The sequence below is a fragment of the Amia ocellicauda genome, unplaced genomic scaffold (genome assembly GCF_036373705.1).
Source record: "Amia ocellicauda isolate fAmiCal2 unplaced genomic scaffold, fAmiCal2.hap1 HAP1_SCAFFOLD_174, whole genome shotgun sequence".
In the NCBI taxonomy this organism is placed as follows: Eukaryota; Metazoa; Chordata; class Actinopteri; order Amiiformes; family Amiidae; genus Amia; species Amia ocellicauda.
Window position 1 is genome coordinate 59,736 of NW_027102737.1, and position 12,715 is coordinate 72,450.

Genomic DNA, 12,715 nt, shown 5'->3' on the forward strand with positions numbered 1-12,715 from the left:
GCGACTGCGTGGCTTTAACGGAGAAGGTGCCTGTGTTGAACCCTTCTTGGAAATAATGGTTTTCCCCGATCTATATAGAAGAGGATGGCTATTATTGTAACAACCAGACATTTGTGTCTGCACTGTCACTCACTCATCTATCTATCTCTATCTCTACAGTGGTAGAGGTCTCGCCTGCCACTCGGGATTCCTTTGCTTGATTCGCGGCCACTGGTTTTCTCCGATCTATATAGAAGAGGATGTCTTTTATTGTAACAACCAGACATTTGATTCTGCACTGTCACTCACTCACTCATCTATCTATCTATCTATCTATCTATCGACTATTGACTATCGACATTTGCTGTCTGCCGCTGTGATTGTTGGGAGTGAGTGTGGAGGTGCAGGTGTGCATGTTTGCTGCTGCCAGGTTTGTTTGTGGTTTTTCTCCTCTACTTTTTTCGTTCTTTCTTTCTTTCTTTCTGAATGTGTCTTTGACAGTTTTGTAAGAGGTTTTTCTGAAGAGTTTCCCCATGCTGAGCTGACTCCTGCAGTCAGCGAAGCGATCGGGATGTCTGGGGCTGGGTCGGGGAGGGGGGGAATCAGAGTTTTTTATTCGAGACTTTAACACGTCGGCATGGCGTTAAAGTGACCTCTGATGAGTTTTTGCCCCTGGAGGAGTGTGTTCTGGCGATCGGGCAAGTTGTCGGTTGTGAAAATATAAAGTCGGCAGCTCGTATGAGCGGGTCTGTTGTGCTGTTTCTGAGCAGCATTGAGTTGGTCTCGCGTATCGTTGAGACTGGTATAGTGATCGGTGGTGTTTTGATCAATGTCACCCCACTAGCAGCTCCGGCCAGGAGAGTTACTTTGTCTAATGTCCCTCGTTTTCTGTCAAACGACCTATTAGAGAGGGAACTGGCGAGACATGGGTGGATAATGTCGGGTTTGAAACGTATACCGCTGGGGTGTAAGTCACAGCAGTTGAAACATGTTGTTTCGTTCAGAAGGCAGGTATTCATGATTTTGAATGACATAAATGGGGATCTGAACATTGTGCTTAAGTTCAAGGTTGATGGCAATGATTATGTTGTCTTTGTCACATCTGATTCTATGAAGTGCTTCAACTGCGGTAATGAAGGCCACACTGTTAGGCATTGCCCCGAGAAGGATCAGGATGAGGGTGCTGGTCCCAGTCGACGGGGGGGTCAGCCCAAGCAGGCCAGGTCGGGGAGTGGTGAGCAGCCCGGCCGCCCTACTAGCGGAGCAGCCGAAGTGGCAGAGGAGGCGAGAAGAGGGGCTGCGGGGGAGGCTGTTGAAGAGAGTGAGGGTCTGGAGGTCCAGGTACAGGAGAGTGTGGGCGCTGAGAGGACTTCCGACCGCGGCGGTACCGTGCCGACTGTGGAGGTCCCAGGTGTTAGCGGTGTGTCAGCTAATGTTTGTGGAGCATCAGACAGTACGGATGACAGCCGTTTAACTGGACTGGATGGCAGTATACAGCAGCAGGACGGGGCATCAGGTAGTGGAGTGGGGGTGAGCAGCGAGAGGGCTGGTGACCAGACTGAAAAGATGGAGACTGTGAAGACAACACTGAGCAGTGTGTGGGACACGGGAATGGAAGTGGGGACGGATCCTGGTCAGGACAGCAGGGTTTTTAAAGTGCCTGGGAAGAAACGCATTCGCAAATCTGAGGACGGTGCTTCTGCTAAAAAACGGAGTCCAGCTCCTGAGCCTTGATGAGTCAGTGTGCTCCCAGGAGATGCTCAAAGGAGCCTGCCTAAAACAGTGTGCTACCTAGAGATCCTGAAGTCACCCCCGCAACTCAAAAGCACCTGTGTTGCTCCCAGAAACAAAAGAGGAAAAACTGGAAAAACCAGTATACCAGTCAAGCAACTTAAGCTCAAGAAGGGAGGCAGCTTGACCAAGCCAGTTTAAGCTGACAAGTTACTGTGACTGCCTATATTGTTTTTCATTTGTTTGTTTTTTATGACATTGGAGTTACAAGGTTCTGCACTGAACACAAATCTACTAAGAAGTGTCTCCTTAAAACTCAACCATAAAAGTAAAATAATAATAAAATAAAAAACTTCAGAAGGAATTATTTTCAACTGAGAGTTTGCTTGTACACTGTTACTTAACAAAAATATATTACACTGCACACAAATTATTTCTGACCAATCCAACATGGCCAAACGATATAAACAATGCACTTTTCTTGAACAACCCTGAACACAACTTTATACAGCAGGTCACACATCCTATGCATCATTATTTTCAGAGAAGATGCGTTTTGGAGGAATAGAAAATAAAATCTAAACAATAACAAAAGGCTTCCAGCAAATGTGTTGCTTGGCCCCATAATAAGTATTTGAACTGTTTCAAAGTGAAAGCTTCAGACCATTTTGATGCGGTTTGCAAGTTAACAAGTTCTGCTGTCCAAACATGACACTATCCGTAAGTTAGCCACTCAAAGTGACTTAATCATACCCTGAAGAACATCCTTCGAAATTAAGCTTTTTCTATGATAGCCTGCCGTGGTTTTCAACCCTGATCCCGAAGGGCCTCCTCTGACTCCAGCAAGTCTGCAACAGCAGCCACACATTCCTCAGCCCAGTTAAAATGAGGCTCATTTTCACAAGTTAAACATTGTAGCGTAAGGTACACTTATAAATTTCAAGTAAAGAAGTGAATTTATAGTGTCACCTTATCACGAATCCTGGAATCTTGTAGAACTCAATTTCTGTAATAATTGGACGCACACACCAATTCCAAAGATATAAATTGTCAAATTTATTCAAAACAAAGACTAAATGTAGCACTACACTAATTATACAAAAGGGAAGAACTAATTAAAATTCAACTCTAGATCAACAAATCACTTCCGTGACCAAATCAAAGACCATGGGATTTCATATGATAACACAAATCGATTAACAAAAAAGGTTATAAACACATTGACTACAATACCGGTTAGTAAGACGAAGGTGAGTCTCTCGTTAGTATTATTAGTCAGACATTAAATAACTACGCAGGTTAGTATTTATGTCAGGTAACTTCTCGTTATATATATATCAGTCTCATTTACGTTTAGGTGCCGAGAAAGATCCTATCATTACTTGTTACCACACTTTCCCTTAACTGATTATTATTCAATGATTTAGGATAGGCAGGGCCACCAATAATCTAATGTCTATTAACTTGTGTCAATTTCAGACTAAACAGTTAAACAGGAATGAGAAGATATTTCTCGACGTTGACAGATTTTATTTCTAAAATTATCAACAAAACAGTTTAATGCAACACACATTTATATTTAAGAAAACTAAATGATATTACACATTCTAGAGTTATGAATCACAGATTAACATTTCTAATTGATTTCTCAAATGTCATGAATCATGAACTCCAAACTGTTAAACTTATCTGAACTTCGTCGCAGAGAGGCCTCTCTGGCTTCGGGCTCAGATAACAGCACACGGCACGAGGTCCGTGTGGTTTGGAACAAAGGCAGTCCGGTTCGGCTTTGTCCAAGAACTTCCACTCAGTCGATGCACCTGGAAATTGGGGTTTCTCGAAAGTAGTGTCGTTTCCAAACAGATTTTCCACTGGTTTGAAGGCTCCAAGGTTGTGCACAAAATCTTCTTTGAGGAAAGCAGGGCCCTGTTTGTTCCAAGGGTCAAGTTTCTTAAGACTCAAATAGCTATTTAAATGACTGACACTTTCGTATACAGTCGACTTAGTCAATTGTCCAGCTGTATTCACTCCACTGATCAGGTGGGCACAGGCGGGCAGCGCAGTCTGTAAAGTTCTTTATTTAATAAAGTCCTTTAAAAGAATTCTTCGTACGGCTCAATCTCCTTCTCCCAGTTTAACTCTTCTGTTGCCGGCAAAGACTTGGTTGGTTTCTGGTTCCGGTTCTGGCAACAGAGCTACAGGTTGAGCTGTGGCAGCGAGTTACTGGTTCAGGTGAGAGAGAGAGAGAGAAAGACCGTCCGCTGTTCCTTATAGTCTGTCAGATCAATAGGTGATTGGTTCCTGAGTTCTTGAGATTGGATTTCGGTTTCAGCCCCCAGTGTCCTATTGGAGGGGGGCTTGATTTATGACTGATGTCAATCCATGCCATCTTTTGGAAATGCCGGTTGGCCCGGGTTCGTAGCTCTATGTCGGGATTTCGGCTCTCGTCCACTTCAAAGAGTTTTTATCACCTACAGGCCCCTTTCTCCAGACATCTCATAGCAGAATTCCAAACTATTTGGCCTCTTCTTGGTGCCATCCTCCCCAAAACTGTCACTTTGATGCAAACCAGTTCCAAGCTGATGAGCTAAGGAAATCTGATAACTTTGGGGGGGGAGAGGTCTTCTTTAGATCAGTGCTTCAGCTCAGAGCCCAAATGCTCTTATCAGGGACTCTGTTCCCAACATAACGCTACATGAGTAATCGGGCTCTAAATAGCCCCAGGCGTTTCTCCTGCAGTTCTTCCTTCTTTCCACTGCTAGCACTGCCTTTGTGAAGGCGGATGGGGCTTGTGAGAAGTCAACAGCGTGTCTACCGAAAAGGGTGTCTGACTCCTGGTTTTGGATCCGGAAGGGTTGATAACAAACTGAAACGGTTACAATATGATACTGCTTAAATTAACTGTGGATATAGATTGTGATCGTGCTCGGCTAAGGTGTGCTTTCAGTCCGCACACAAAACATTTCAGTCGTCTAATCAAATCGAATAAAACAGCGAGGATAGCATGTTCGATCCGTGTGCTATTGTTTTTCAACAAGTGTAATGCCCTTTGTAACGTTTAACCGATTCGTTGAATAGAGCTTGTTATAGGATATTGTGAACTGAACCTATTTTGCTGTGAATTTATATTGAGTGCGAATAGTTTATTGTGTCTGGTCGCGGTCTGTCTGCACTAAATAAATGATTTGTATCAAGTCATTTTTTAGTTTGTCTGTCTACTTTTTTACCTTGCGACTAAAGGCCACTCCTTGCACTTCACACATTTGCCCTTTTAATTACTCCCTTACTGACATACTTTAACATGCAATGTGCGTGTGATAATAGTTTTAGCAGCCTGTTGCCATTCAGGTGAGACGATACCTAGAAAATCCGTTCTCAGGAGAATTGTGTTTCTTTGCTGATCACGTTCTATGTCGCTTTTTACACAGTTCTTACAAGTGGCACATTGGGGATGAGGAGCAGTGCATGCTGACCCGCATAGCTGTGGACTTCTGCATGGCATGGGGTCACAGGTCATTCCAAGTATTTCAAGACACGAGCAAATGTGTGGACACATTGCGTAGGTTGTGTTGGCCCAACCCTCACAGATTGTGCCAAGTCAAGTAGAGATGCATGTTGTCCTGTTCTAAAGTGACACGTCGTCAACAGCAAAAACATCTCTCAGAGTTCCAGGAATTCCTTGATTGCATTGCTTGCCTTTCCTCAGGAAGACAACACTTGCCAGGCTGGATATTTGCCAAAGGAAGCCAAGAGGACAGGACACCACACCTAGATGCAACTGCATATCTCATTGTCACCAGGAAGGCCCGCCGCAAGTGACCCACCACAGACAGCACTCTGGGCGCAACTTGGCTCACTCGGGACCTGGCCGTGCGACAGAGCGAGACGTGTGCGTAGAGCAGAGACCTTTAGCACAAGCATCAAGCTTGGTTCCATGGTGTAATGGTTAGCACTCTGGACTCTGAATCCAGCGATCCGAGTTCAAGTCTCGGTGGGACCTGGGCCCCATGGCTGGGGCAGCGGCGGCAAAGCGGTGGTCTCCCTGGGTGAGGGCCTGTGTCTGCGATCAGGGCCGTTTACGTTCTTCTTGGGAGGCTTGGAGATGAAGTGGCGAGACCTCCGGGTTGGCGTGCTGCGTTCACCTTCCTGAAACACCGAGGCCTGGGGCCCCCTGGTGGCGACTGCGTGGCTTTAACGGAGAAGGTGCCTGTGTTGAACCCTTCTTGGAAATAATGGTTTTCCCCGATCTATATAGAAGAGGATGGCTATTATTGTAACAACCAGACATTTGTGTCTGCACTGTCACTCACTCATCTATCTATCTCTATCTCTACAGTGGTAGAGGTCTCGCCTGCCACTCGGGATTCCTTTGCTTGATTCGCGGCCACTGGTTTTCTCCGATCTATATAGAAGAGGATGTCTTTTATTGTAACAACCAGACATTTGATTCTGCACTGTCACTCACTCACTCATCTATCTATCTATCTATCTATCTATCGACTATTGACTATCGACATTTGCTGTCTGCCGCTGTGATTGTTGGGAGTGAGTGTGGAGGTGCAGGTGTGCATGTTTGCTGCTGCCAGGTTTGTTTGTGGTTTTTCTCCTCTACTTTTTTCGTTCTTTCTTTCTTTCTTTCTGAATGTGTCTTTGACAGTTTTGTAAGAGGTTTTTCTGAAGAGTTTCCCCATGCTGAGCTGACTCCTGCAGTCAGCGAAGCGATCGGGATGTCTGGGGCTGGGTCGGGGAGGGGGGGAATCAGAGTTTTTTATTCGAGACTTTAACACGTCGGCATGGCGTTAAAGTGACCTCTGATGAGTTTTTGCCCCTGGAGGAGTGTGTTCTGGCGATCGGGCAAGTTGTCGGTTGTGAAAATATAAAGTCGGCAGCTCGTATGAGCGGGTCTGTTGTGCTGTTTCTGAGCAGCATTGAGTTGGTCTCGCGTATCGTTGAGACTGGTATAGTGATCGGTGGTGTTTTGATCAATGTCACCCCACTAGCAGCTCCGGCCAGGAGAGTTACTTTGTCTAATGTCCCTCGTTTTCTGTCAAACGACCTATTAGAGAGGGAACTGGCGAGACATGGGTGGATAATGTCGGGTTTGAAACGTATACCGCTGGGGTGTAAGTCACAGCAGTTGAAACATGTTGTTTCGTTCAGAAGGCAGGTATTCATGATTTTGAATGACATAAATGGGGATCTGAACATTGTGCTTAAGTTCAAGGTTGATGGCAATGATTATGTTGTCTTTGTCACATCTGATTCTATGAAGTGCTTCAACTGCGGTAATGAAGGCCACACTGTTAGGCATTGCCCCGAGAAGGATCAGGATGAGGGTGCTGGTCCCAGTCGACGGGGGGGTCAGCCCAAGCAGGCCAGGTCGGGGAGTGGTGAGCAGCCCGGCCGCCCTACTAGCGGAGCAGCCGAAGTGGCAGAGGAGGCGAGAAGAGGGGCTGCGGGGGAGGCTGTTGAAGAGAGTGAGGGTCTGGAGGTCCAGGTACAGGAGAGTGTGGGCGCTGAGAGGACTTCCGACCGCGGCGGTACCGTGCCGACTGTGGAGGTCCCAGGTGTTAGCGGTGTGTCAGCTAATGTTTGTGGAGCATCAGACAGTACGGATGACAGCCGTTTAACTGGACTGGATGGCAGTATACAGCAGCAGGACGGGGCATCAGGTAGTGGAGTGGGGGTGAGCAGCGAGAGGGCTGGTGACCAGACTGAAAAGATGGAGACTGTGAAGACAACACTGAGCAGTGTGTGGGACACGGGAATGGAAGTGGGGACGGATCCTGGTCAGGACAGCAGGGTTTTTAAAGTGCCTGGGAAGAAACGCATTCGCAAATCTGAGGACGGTGCTTCTGCTAAAAAACGGAGTCCAGCTCCTGAGCCTTGATGAGTCAGTGTGCTCCCAGGAGATGCTCAAAGGAGCCTGCCTAAAACAGTGTGCTACCTAGAGATCCTGAAGTCACCCCCGCAACTCAAAAGCACCTGTGTTGCTCCCAGAAACAAAAGAGGAAAAACTGGAAAAACCAGTATACCAGTCAAGCAACTTAAGCTCAAGAAGGGAGGCAGCTTGACCAAGCCAGTTTAAGCTGACAAGTTACTGTGACTGCCTATATTGTTTTTCATTTGTTTGTTTTTTATGACATTGGAGTTACAAGGTTCTGCACTGAACACAAATCTACTAAGAAGTGTCTCCTTAAAACTCAACCATAAAAGTAAAATAATAATAAAATAAAAAACTTCAGAAGGAATTATTTTCAACTGAGAGTTTGCTTGTACACTGTTACTTAACAAAAATATATTACACTGCACACAAATTATTTCTGACCAATCCAACATGGCCAAACGATATAAACAATGCACTTTTCTTGAACAACCCTGAACACAACTTTATACAGCAGGTCACACATCCTATGCATCATTATTTTCAGAGAAGATGCGTTTTGGAGGAATAGAAAATAAAATCTAAACAATAACAAAAGGCTTCCAGCAAATGTGTTGCTTGGCCCCATAATAAGTATTTGAACTGTTTCAAAGTGAAAGCTTCAGACCATTTTGATGCGGTTTGCAAGTTAACAAGTTCTGCTGTCCAAACATGACACTATCCGTAAGTTAGCCACTCAAAGTGACTTAATCATACCCTGCAGAACATCCTTCGAAATTAAGCTTTTTCTATGATAGCCTGCAGTGGTTTTCAACCCTGATCCCGAAGGGCCTCCTCTGACTCCAGCAAGTCTGCAACAGCAGCCACACATTCCTCAGCCCAGTTAAAATGAGGCTCATTTTCACAAGTTAAACATTGTAGCGTAAGGTACACTTATAAATTTCAAGTAAAGAAGTGAATTTATAGTGTCACCATATCACGAATCCTGGAATCTTGTAGAACTCAATTTCTGTAATAATTGGACGCAGACACCAATTCCAAAGATATAAATTGTCAAATTTATTCAAAACAAAGACTAAATGTAGCACTACACTAATTATACAAAAGGGAAGAACTAATTAAAATTCAACTCTAGATCAACAAATCACTTCCGTGACCAAATCAAAGACCATGGGATTTCATATGATAACACAAATCGATTAACAAAAAAGGTTATAAACACATTGACTACAATACCGGTTAGTAAGACGAAGGTGAGTCTCTCGTTAGTATTATTAGTCAGACATTAAATAACTACGCAGGTTAGTATTTATGTCAGGTAACTTCTCGTTATATATATATCAGTCTCATTTACGTTTAGGTGCCGAGAAAGATCCTATCATTACTTGTTACCACACTTTCCCTTAACTGATTATTATTCAATGATTTAGGATAGGCAGGGCCACCAATAATCTAATGTCTATTAACTTGTGTCAATTTCAGACTAAACAGTTAAACAGGAATGAGAAGATATTTCTCGACGTTGACAGATTTTATTTCTAAAATTATCAACAAAACAGTTTAATGCAACACACATTTATATTTAAGAAAACTAAATGATATTACACATTCTAGAGTTATGAATCACAGATTAACATTTCTAATTGATTTCTCAAATGTCATGAATCATGAACTCCAAACTGTTAAACTTATCTGAACTTCGTCGCAGAGAGGCCTCTCTGGCTTCGGGCTCAGATAACAGCACACGGCACGAGGTCCGTGTGGTTTGGAACAAAGGCAGTCCGGTTCGGCTTTGTCCAAGAACTTCCACTCAGTCGATGCACCTGGAAATTGGGGTTTCTCGAAAGTAGTGTCGTTTCCAAACAGATTTTCCACTGGTTTGAAGGCTCCAAGGTTGTGCACAAAATCTTCTTTGAGGAAAGCAGGGCCCTGTTTGTTCCAAGGGTCAAGTTTCTTAAGACTCAAATAGCTATTTAAATGACTGACACTTTCGTATATACAGTCGACTTAGTCAATTGTCCAGCTGTATTCACTCCGCTGATCAGGTGGGCACAGGCGGGCAGCGCAGTCTGTAAAGTTCTTTATTTAATAAAGTCCTTTAAAAGAATTCTTCGTACGGCTCAATCTCCTTCTCCCAGTTTAACTCTTCTGTTGCCGGCAAAGACTTGGTTGGTTTCTGGTTCCGGTTCTGGCAACAGAGCTACAGGTTGAGCTGTGGCAGCGAGTTACTGGTTCAGGTGAGAGAGAGAGAGAGAAAGACCGTCCGCTGTTCCTTATAGTCTGTCAGATCAATAGGTGATTGGTTCCTGAGTTCTTGAGATTGGATTTCGGTTTCAGCCCCCAGTGTCCTATTGGAGGGGGGCTTGATTTATGACTGATGTCAATCCATGCCATCTTTTGGAAATGCCGGTTGGCCCGGGTTCGTAGCTCTATGTCGGGATTTCGGCTCTCGTCCACTTCAAAGAGTTTTTATCACCTACAGGCCCCTTTCTCCAGACATCTCATAGCAGAATTCCAAACTATTTGGCCTCTTCTTGGTGCCATCCTCCCCAAAACTGTCACTTTGATGCAAACCAGTTCCAAGCTGATGAGCTAAGGAAATCTGATAACTTTGGGGGGGGAGAGGTCTTCTTTAGATCAGTGCTTCAGCTCAGAGCCCAAATGCTCTTATCAGGGACTCTGTTCCCAACATAACGCTACATGAGTAATCGGGCTCTAAATAGCCCCAGGCGTTTCTCCTGCAGTTCTTCCTTCTTTCCACTGCTAGCACTGCCTTTGTGAAGGCGGATGGGGCTTGTGAGAAGTCAACAGCGTGTCTACCGAAAAGGGTGTCTGACTCCTGGTTTTGGATCCGGAAGGGTTGATAACAAACTGAAACGGTTACAATATGATACTGCTTAAATTAACTGTGGATATAGATTGTGATCGTGCTCGGCTAAGGTGTGCTTTCAGTCCGCACACAAAACATTTCAGTCGTCTAATCAAATCGAATAAAACAGCGAGGATAGCATGTTCGATCCGTGTGCTATTGTTTTTCAACAAGTGTAATGCCCTTAGTAACGTTTAACCGATTCGTTGAATAGAGCTTGTTATAGGATATTGTGAACTGAACCTATTTTGCTGTGAATTTATATTGAGTGCGAATAGTTTATTGTGTCTGGTCGCGGTCTGTCTGCACTAAATAAATGATTTGTATCAAGTCATTTTTTAGTTTGTCTGTCTACTTTTTTACCTTGCGACTAAAGGCCACTCCTTGCACTTCACACATTTGCCCTTTTAATTACTCCCTTACTGACATACATTAACATGCAATGTGCGTGTGATAATAGTTTTAGAAGCCTGTTGCCATTCAGGTGAGACGATACCTAGATACCTAGATACCTATACCACTGGTTTTCTCCGATCTATATAGAAGAGGATGTCTTTTATTGTAACAACCAGACATTTGATTCTGCACTGTCACTCACTCACTCATCTATCTATCTATCTATCTATCTATCGACTATTGACTATCGACATTTGCTGTCTGCCGCTGTGATTGTTGGGAGTGAGTGTGGAGGTGCAGGTGTGCATGTTTGCTGCTGCCAGGTTTGTTTGTGGTTTTTCTCCTCTACTTTTTTCGTTCTTTCTTTCTTTCTTTCTGAATGTGTCTTTGACAGTTTTGTAAGAGGTTTTTCTGAAGAGTTTCCCCATGCTGAGCTGACTCCTGCAGTCAAGTGATCGGGATGTCTGGGGCTGGGTCGGGGAGGGGGGGAATCAGAGTTTTTTATTCGAGACTTTAACACGTCGGCATGGCGTTAAAGTGACCTCTGATGAGTTTTTGCCCCTGGAGGAGTGTGTTCTGGTGATCGGGCAAGTTGTCGGTTGTGAAAATATAAAGTCGGCAGCTCGTATGAGCGGGTCTGTTGTGCTGTTTCTGAGCAGCATTGAGTTGGTCTCGCGTATCGTTGAGACTGGTATAGTGATCGGTGGTGTTTTGATCAATGTCACCCCACTAGCAGCTCCGGCCAGGAGAGTTACTTTGTCTAATGTCACTCGTTTTCTGTCAAACGACCTATTAGAGAGGGAACTGGCGAGACATGGGTGGATAATGTCGGGTTTGAAACGTATACCGCTGGGGTGTAAGTCACAGCAGTTGAAACATGTTGTTTCGTTCAGAAGGCAGGTATTCATGATTTTGAATGACATAAATGGGGATCTGAACATTGTGCTTAAGTTCAAGGTTGATGGCAATGATTATGTTGTCTTTGTCACATCTGATTCTATGAAGTGCTTCAACTGCGGTAATGAAGGCCACACTGTTAGGCATTGCCCCGAGAAGGATCAGGATGAGGGTGCTGGTCCCAGTCGACGGGGGGGTCAGCCCAAGCAGGCCAGGTCGGGGAGTGGTGAGCAGCCCGGCCGCCCTACTAGCGGAGCAGCCGATTTGGCAGAGGAGGCGAGAAGAGGGGCTGCGGGGGAGGCTGTTGAAGAGAGTGAGGGTCTGAAGGTCCAGGTACAGGAGAGTGTGGGCGCTGAGAGGACTTCCGACCGCGGCGGTACCGTGCCGACTGTGGAGGTCCCAGGTGTTAGCGGTGTGTCAGCTAATGTTTGTGGAGCATCAGACAGTACGGATGACAGCCGTTTAACTGGACTGGATGGCAGTATACAGCAGCAGGATGGGGCATCAGGTAGTGGAGTGGGGGTGAGCAGCGAGAGGGCTGGTGACCAGACTGAAAAGATGGAGACTGTGAAGACAACACTGAGCAATGTGTGGGACACGGGAATGGAAGTGGGGACGGATCCTGGTCAGGACAGCAGGGTTTTTAAAGTGCCTGGGAAGAAACGCATTCGCAAATCTGAGGACGGTGCTTCTGCTAAAAGACGGAGTCCAGCTCCTGAGCCTTGATGAGTCAGTGTGCTCCCAGGAGATGCTCAAAGGAGCCTGCCTAAAACAGTGTGCTACCTAGAGATCCTGAAGTCACCCCCGCAGGCTGTAGAGCAATACTCAAAAGCACCTGTGTTGCTCCCAGAAACAAAAGAGGAAAAACTGGAAAAACCAGTATACCAGTCAAGCAACTTAAGCTCAAGAAGGGAGGCAGCTTGACCAAGCCAGTTTAAGCTGACAAGTTACTGTGACTG

General features: G+C 45.2%; 1 non-coding gene across 1 annotated transcript; it reads left to right on the plus strand.

Moving 5' to 3' along the window:
• Positions 1 to 5,638: 5,638 nt before the first annotated feature.
• On the plus strand, positions 5,639 to 5,710 carry trnaq-cug (transfer RNA glutamine (anticodon CUG)). Its single transcript has one exon. It is a non-coding gene; the product is annotated as a tRNA-Gln (tRNA).
• Positions 5,711 to 12,715: the final 7,005 nt, after the last annotated feature.